Source organism: Phalaenopsis equestris, unplaced genomic scaffold, assembly GCF_001263595.1.
Source record: "Phalaenopsis equestris unplaced genomic scaffold, ASM126359v1 Scaffold229100, whole genome shotgun sequence".
Lineage (NCBI taxonomy): Eukaryota > Viridiplantae > Streptophyta > Magnoliopsida > Asparagales > Orchidaceae > Phalaenopsis > Phalaenopsis equestris.
Genome location: NW_018247073.1, coordinates 13,640 through 19,554, shown reverse-complemented (window position 1 = coordinate 19,554; position 5,915 = coordinate 13,640).

Here is a 5,915-nt window from a genome sequence, read left to right as displayed (position 1 = left end):
TTTTTAGAAATTCTTAAGAAGTTAACGGTAAATATTACCTTCGTAGAAGTTTTAGAGCAAATGTCCAATTATGTGAAATTTATGAAAGATACTCTGAACAAGAAAAGGAAGTTCACAGATAACGAAACTGTTCCACTTAGCGAAGAGTAGTGCAATTATTCAGAAAAATTAAAGGATCCAAGCAGTTTCGCTATACCGTATGCTATAGGTAAAAAATTTTATGAAAGAGCTTTATGTGATTTGGGAGCCAACATTAATTTTATGTCTCTATCAATTTTCAAAAAATTAGGATTAGGAGAAGTCACACCTTCTTCTGTAACTCTTCAGTTAGCGGGTCATTCAGTTACATATCCTAAGGGAGTTATAGAAGATGTGTTAGTAAAAGTTGATATATTTATCTTTCCTGTGGATTTCATTGTTTTAGATATGGAGGAAGATAAAGAATACCTATCATTTTAGGGAGACCATTTTTAGCTACTGGGAAGCTATGATAGATGTTCAAAAAGAAAAATTAACGATGAGAGTTAACGATCAAGAAGTGACTTTTAACATTACGAAATCTATGAAATAGTCTGCTGTTGAAAGAGATAATGAATGTTTTCGTATGAAAATTAGTGAACATTTATTCAAGGAACATTTTAAAGAATATTTTGAAGAGAAAGAACAATTTGAAGATAGTGATGAAATTATTTTGGACGAATTAGAAAGTGAAGAATTAGATTATGCTTAGGAAAGATTTGAAATGTTGGATATTACAAAAAATGCTGATAAGAATCTATTTTCGTCAATTATAAAATCATCTGAATTTGAGTTGAAAATATTACCTAGCCACTTGAAGTATGCGTTTCTGGGAGACTCATCTACATTACCTGTTATTATATCTTCAGAATTAAATGATTTGCAAGAGCAAAAATTGTTAGATACATTAAAAAGATATAAAAAAATTTTTGATTGGACCTTAGCTAATACTAAAGGAATCAGTCATTTGATCTGAATACACAGAATTATATTAAATGAACAATATAAATCAAGAGTTGATCCACAAAGAAGATTAAACTCAATGATGAAAGTTGTTAAGAAGGAAATTTTGAAATGGTTAGACACTGAAATTATATATCCTATTTCAGATAGTGCCACCCCCCCACATTTCCCCCCAGAATTCCTAAGAAAGGAGTGACTGTTGAAACAAAAAAATATAATGAATTAATACCTATCAGACAAGTTACTGGGTGGCGTATTTGCATTGATTATAGAAAATTAAACACTGCCACCAGGAAAGATCACTTCTCTTTACCTTTTTTAGATCAAATAGTAGATAGACTTGTTGGGCACAAATATTTTTGTTTTTTAGATGGATATACCCGTTACCATCAAATTCCTATTGCTCCTGAGGATCAAAAAAAGACAACATTTACTAGTCCTTTTGGAACTTTTTGCTTTTTGAAGAATGTCATTTGAATTATGTAATGCACCTGCAACATTCCAGAGATGTATGATGTCTGACAGCGACTTTATACCTTTATTGTGACTCAAGTTTATATTTATGAAGCTGTTGAGATTGAAGATCAAAAGACTGAAAATAGATTTAAAGTAAATGAATACAAATTAAAACCATATTTTGAGGGTAAAAGACCAAATTTTAAAGAGATTTTAATTATCAGCCAACCTGAATAACATCTGAATAGGTCGGGCTGACGACGTTAAACCAAGCACTTTATGGGAGGCAACCCATAATTATCTTTATTTTTATTGCGATTACAATAGTTTTTATTTAAAATAATCGTTAGTTTGTGGTAGTATTGAACTCTACTACTCTTATTTACCCTTGAATCATCATAAAAATGGGATCCATAGAGAAAAAATTGGAACGCATTCGGACCAGAGCGAAACTGTGCAATTTTTGCGTGGGGTCGAGCTCGACGCTGCTGACGGTGGGTTTTTCCCGAGAGTCCAGGGAATTAAATCCAGAAAGCTTGCCGACGGCCGACGGCGCCCTCGACGGACGGCCGACGGCGAGGCCGGCGGGATGGCGGTTTCTGGAGTTTGAATGGCAGTTTTTGGGTGGGAATCACCCTTTTTAAACTCCCAAATTCGATTCCTAAATTCATATTTCCCCCAAAAATGAAGTGAAACTCCACCAAATTCATTCCTATAGCGTTCAATTTCCCTGATAATCTCAGAATCCGAGTATTCAATCAGCAAAAGTTTATTAGTGCGGAAGCGCAACGAATCTTCAACAAGGTACTGATGAAGAAAAGATTGATCAAGGAACGAGGATTCGTAAATCGAGGATTAAATAATCCCTCGATGGCAATTGAAGAGATGATAGTGCGGCGAAGATGGAAAGTGTTGTGCTATACTACCGCCGCCGTAGTTGTTCATGTGGTAAAGGAATTTTATGCAAATTTGCACGGAATCAACCAGGGAGTCGTCTATGTGCGACCGTCGTGGTTGTTCCTGTGGTGAAGGAATTTTATGCAAATTTACATGGAATCAACCAGAGAGTCGTTTATGTGCGAGGTAGATGGATAACTTTTACTCCTGCACGGATCAATGAATTATATATGATCGAGAACGTTCATGTCTCTCATTATTCCAACTTCGTCCCGACAAAAAACCAGATGAATGAGATTTACCAATATTTAACGGACGAAACTGAAGCTGGGAAATGAGAGAAAACGGGCATGTTAGTTTTTCTACGACACTCCTAAATCCCGTTTCGAAACACTGACACTTCTTCATTTCTGCAAAACGGTTACCGACAATGAAGATCGGTAAAGTTTCTAAGAAAAGTATTATTTTGAATTACTGCATCCAAATGGGACTGCCGATCAATATTGGATCAATAATTGTGAATCGATTTTGGGTCTGATCGTTCATGGATCAACTTATGGGCTTGGGCACCCTTCCACCATTTTCTCACTTTGCAGTCAATTCCAAGTATCCCACGAAAATTGGGAAAATGTACTTCTATCTTGGAAGCCTTTGGACCCAACTAAGAGATTCCCAGCTTTTGAAGATGAAAATGACATGACTATTATGGTAGATCAAGCGTCTTAGAATTCACTGTCGATTCAACCTTTAGTTTCGGACAAGACTCTGGTGATCCTGCGCAGAATCAAGAACTTGGAGGTACAAAATGTCATGAATGCAATTAATAATATCTCTGATTTCTTCGATCACCTAGACTGGAGGATGAAAAAACATTTTGAGCAATCTGGACATTTAGAAGATAGTTTGATATGGCTGATGAGGAGCATGAAAATGATAGAAGATGATTCTACTGAAAAATTTCAATACCGACCCTTCTATAACATCTTTGTTCATGTGCAATCAATGGGTGATCTCAGAGGAGAATCTAGTACTGAATTTGAAGAATAGTAGATTTATATTGCTACCTGTCTATGTATGTAATTTGATTTGAATTTTGTAATTGTTTTGCTTTAGAAATATGCTTTTAGATCTCTGTATAGTTGAGACTAAGCATAGGATGTTTTGTTTTCAACGTTTTGAGTGTTGTGGCTTGAATTGCGACGCTGAATTAATGTATTAAGGTTGAGAAAATACCAAACTTATGTGTGTTATGTAATGTATATTGTAACTCTTAAAATTTATATATAAATGTGATATTTTGTGTGGTGAAAGTTTAAGTGTTGTGAATGTTTATTTGTGTTAGTACATCATTTAATCACTTAAAACTTATGTCTAGAATGATTGAACGGATGACGTTGAGGCTTGAAATTGATAGAAATCGCAAAAATACAGGAATTGAACACAGGAAGTGACCTAATTCAAGACACCCCGCCGACGGCGCCCTCGATGCCGTCGACGGCGGAGTTTTCCCGAGACTTAGGATATAATTTCAATAGACCGCATCGGCGCGCTCGCCGAATATCCCGCCGACGGCGAGATCCCGAAAAAACACCTTTAACCGCGATTTTAACCAGTCAACCGCCACTATTCATCATCCCCTAACTCTGAAAAACGCGATTTTTGACCTAGAGCTTGAGAGATCTTGGATTGGAAGTTGAGAGATCTTGGATAGCTTGAGAGATCTTGGATTGGAAGGCGATTTCAAGGCATTTAGACACCGAATTTGATCATCTCTAGATAAGAGCTTCACTCCAAACTAAAAATATTTGAGTTTCCATGGATCTCTTCCACATTGAGAAGATCCGAAAATTTCGAGAATGTGAAGAAAATATTAGGAAGAATTTCATGAAACTTAGTGTTGAACTCTTAGAATTACTCTTGGAAGCCATTATTTGCATACTTGAAGTATATTTTGAATTTTTTCTATAATTGTGATTAGATTGAAATGACTCCACGACAAAAGAGACGACTTGAGTTCGACGAGTCTCGTTTCGTCAATGTGAAGGCTCAATCAAGGTTTACTTCAGTGTTTGAAGGAAAAAAAGTGTATGCAAGATAGAGTTTTTGAGAGTCTGGGAGGAGAAATTGAATGAATTATTACTGAACGGAGGTGGGAAAACTTCTGTTACACCACCAATAAGCCTGCTGCAAATATTGTGAAAGAATTTTATGTCAATGTGTTCTATTCTGAAGACGGAATCGTTCAAGTGCGGGGATTTCCTATTGAATTTAATGTTGCCCGCATTAACACATTTTACGAAGTCCCAAACTCTTATAACTGTCATTATGAATCCTTCAGTACTATGGAAGGCCCCCTGAATGATGTGATCAACTTTCTCACTGATGGGAAAGGAACGTGGAAGATTAAGCAATGAGAACGGGTAATTTTTTTTGCTTCCATGTTAAATGTCACCTCTAAAGCGTGACACTATTTTATTTCCTTTACACTGTTACCGACTTATCACCATAGTGATGTAATTCGAGATAGAGCTATTCTGAATTTCTGTATTCAAAATAATAGAAATATAAATGTGGGGAGAATCATTTTTAAGAATATATTGACCACGGCAAGTGTTGACCTCATTTTTGTGAGGTCTTAGCCTCCTACTCCCAGAACTCATAATCTAGCCTTAGGAGTTCCTGGTTGACCATCCTAGCGGACTAGTAATGAAGCCCACTTCCCGTAGAACTTCAATTCACTTCTTGACTCATTTTTGTGAATAACTCGCATGCTAGTTCCAAGTACTCAACTTCTAGTTGCAAATGTTAAGGACCAACATGTAGAGGGCGCGAAAATGAGTTCCTATAGTATCAAACGGTCTTAGGTGAACCCATTTGTGACTCGAATACTCGCGAACGCCGCAATTCACGCACTCACTGCACCACACACCACTTTGACTTGATTTGACTTGCACACCGATGAGTTTGTCCAGACGACCCCGGATGACAAAACGAACCGCCCAAATGCATCTGGAACGTCAACTTTAGCTAGGAAGGACACCCGTATTGCTAGGGTTATGCGCGCGCATAAATGACACGGAAATCGATGCACCTTTTTTTAATTATCAGGTCGTGGGCCCGAACTCAACCCAAGTTCAACTCATGTTTGATTTGGGTTGGATATGGGCTGAACACAGGCTAATTGACTCAGCTTATATGATTTTGAATTTCAAATTTTAAATTTTAAATTTATCATTTAATCCCCCCATTAAACTTTTCCAATTAAGCTGGCTGGCTGAAAGGAAAACATTCAATCTCCTGCCAATTGCTTCGCATAACGGCTATCGAGCATGCTCCTTTGATTAATTCACCCCGCTGCTATTCTAAAGGGGGGACTCGCCTTCTTCCTCCGCCATCAAGCTCTCACTGGACCGAAGACCTCTGTTCCCTCATCCCCCTCGATCCCGCTCATCTCCCTCGCTCGATGGGATTCTCCCTTCCGGCAAACCGAAGAGCCTTGCTCCTACGCCGAAGACGTTGCCATTCCTCATTTTCGATCATCTTCCACCCCGCTCGATCCCGTTTCCCGCACCGAAGCCCCC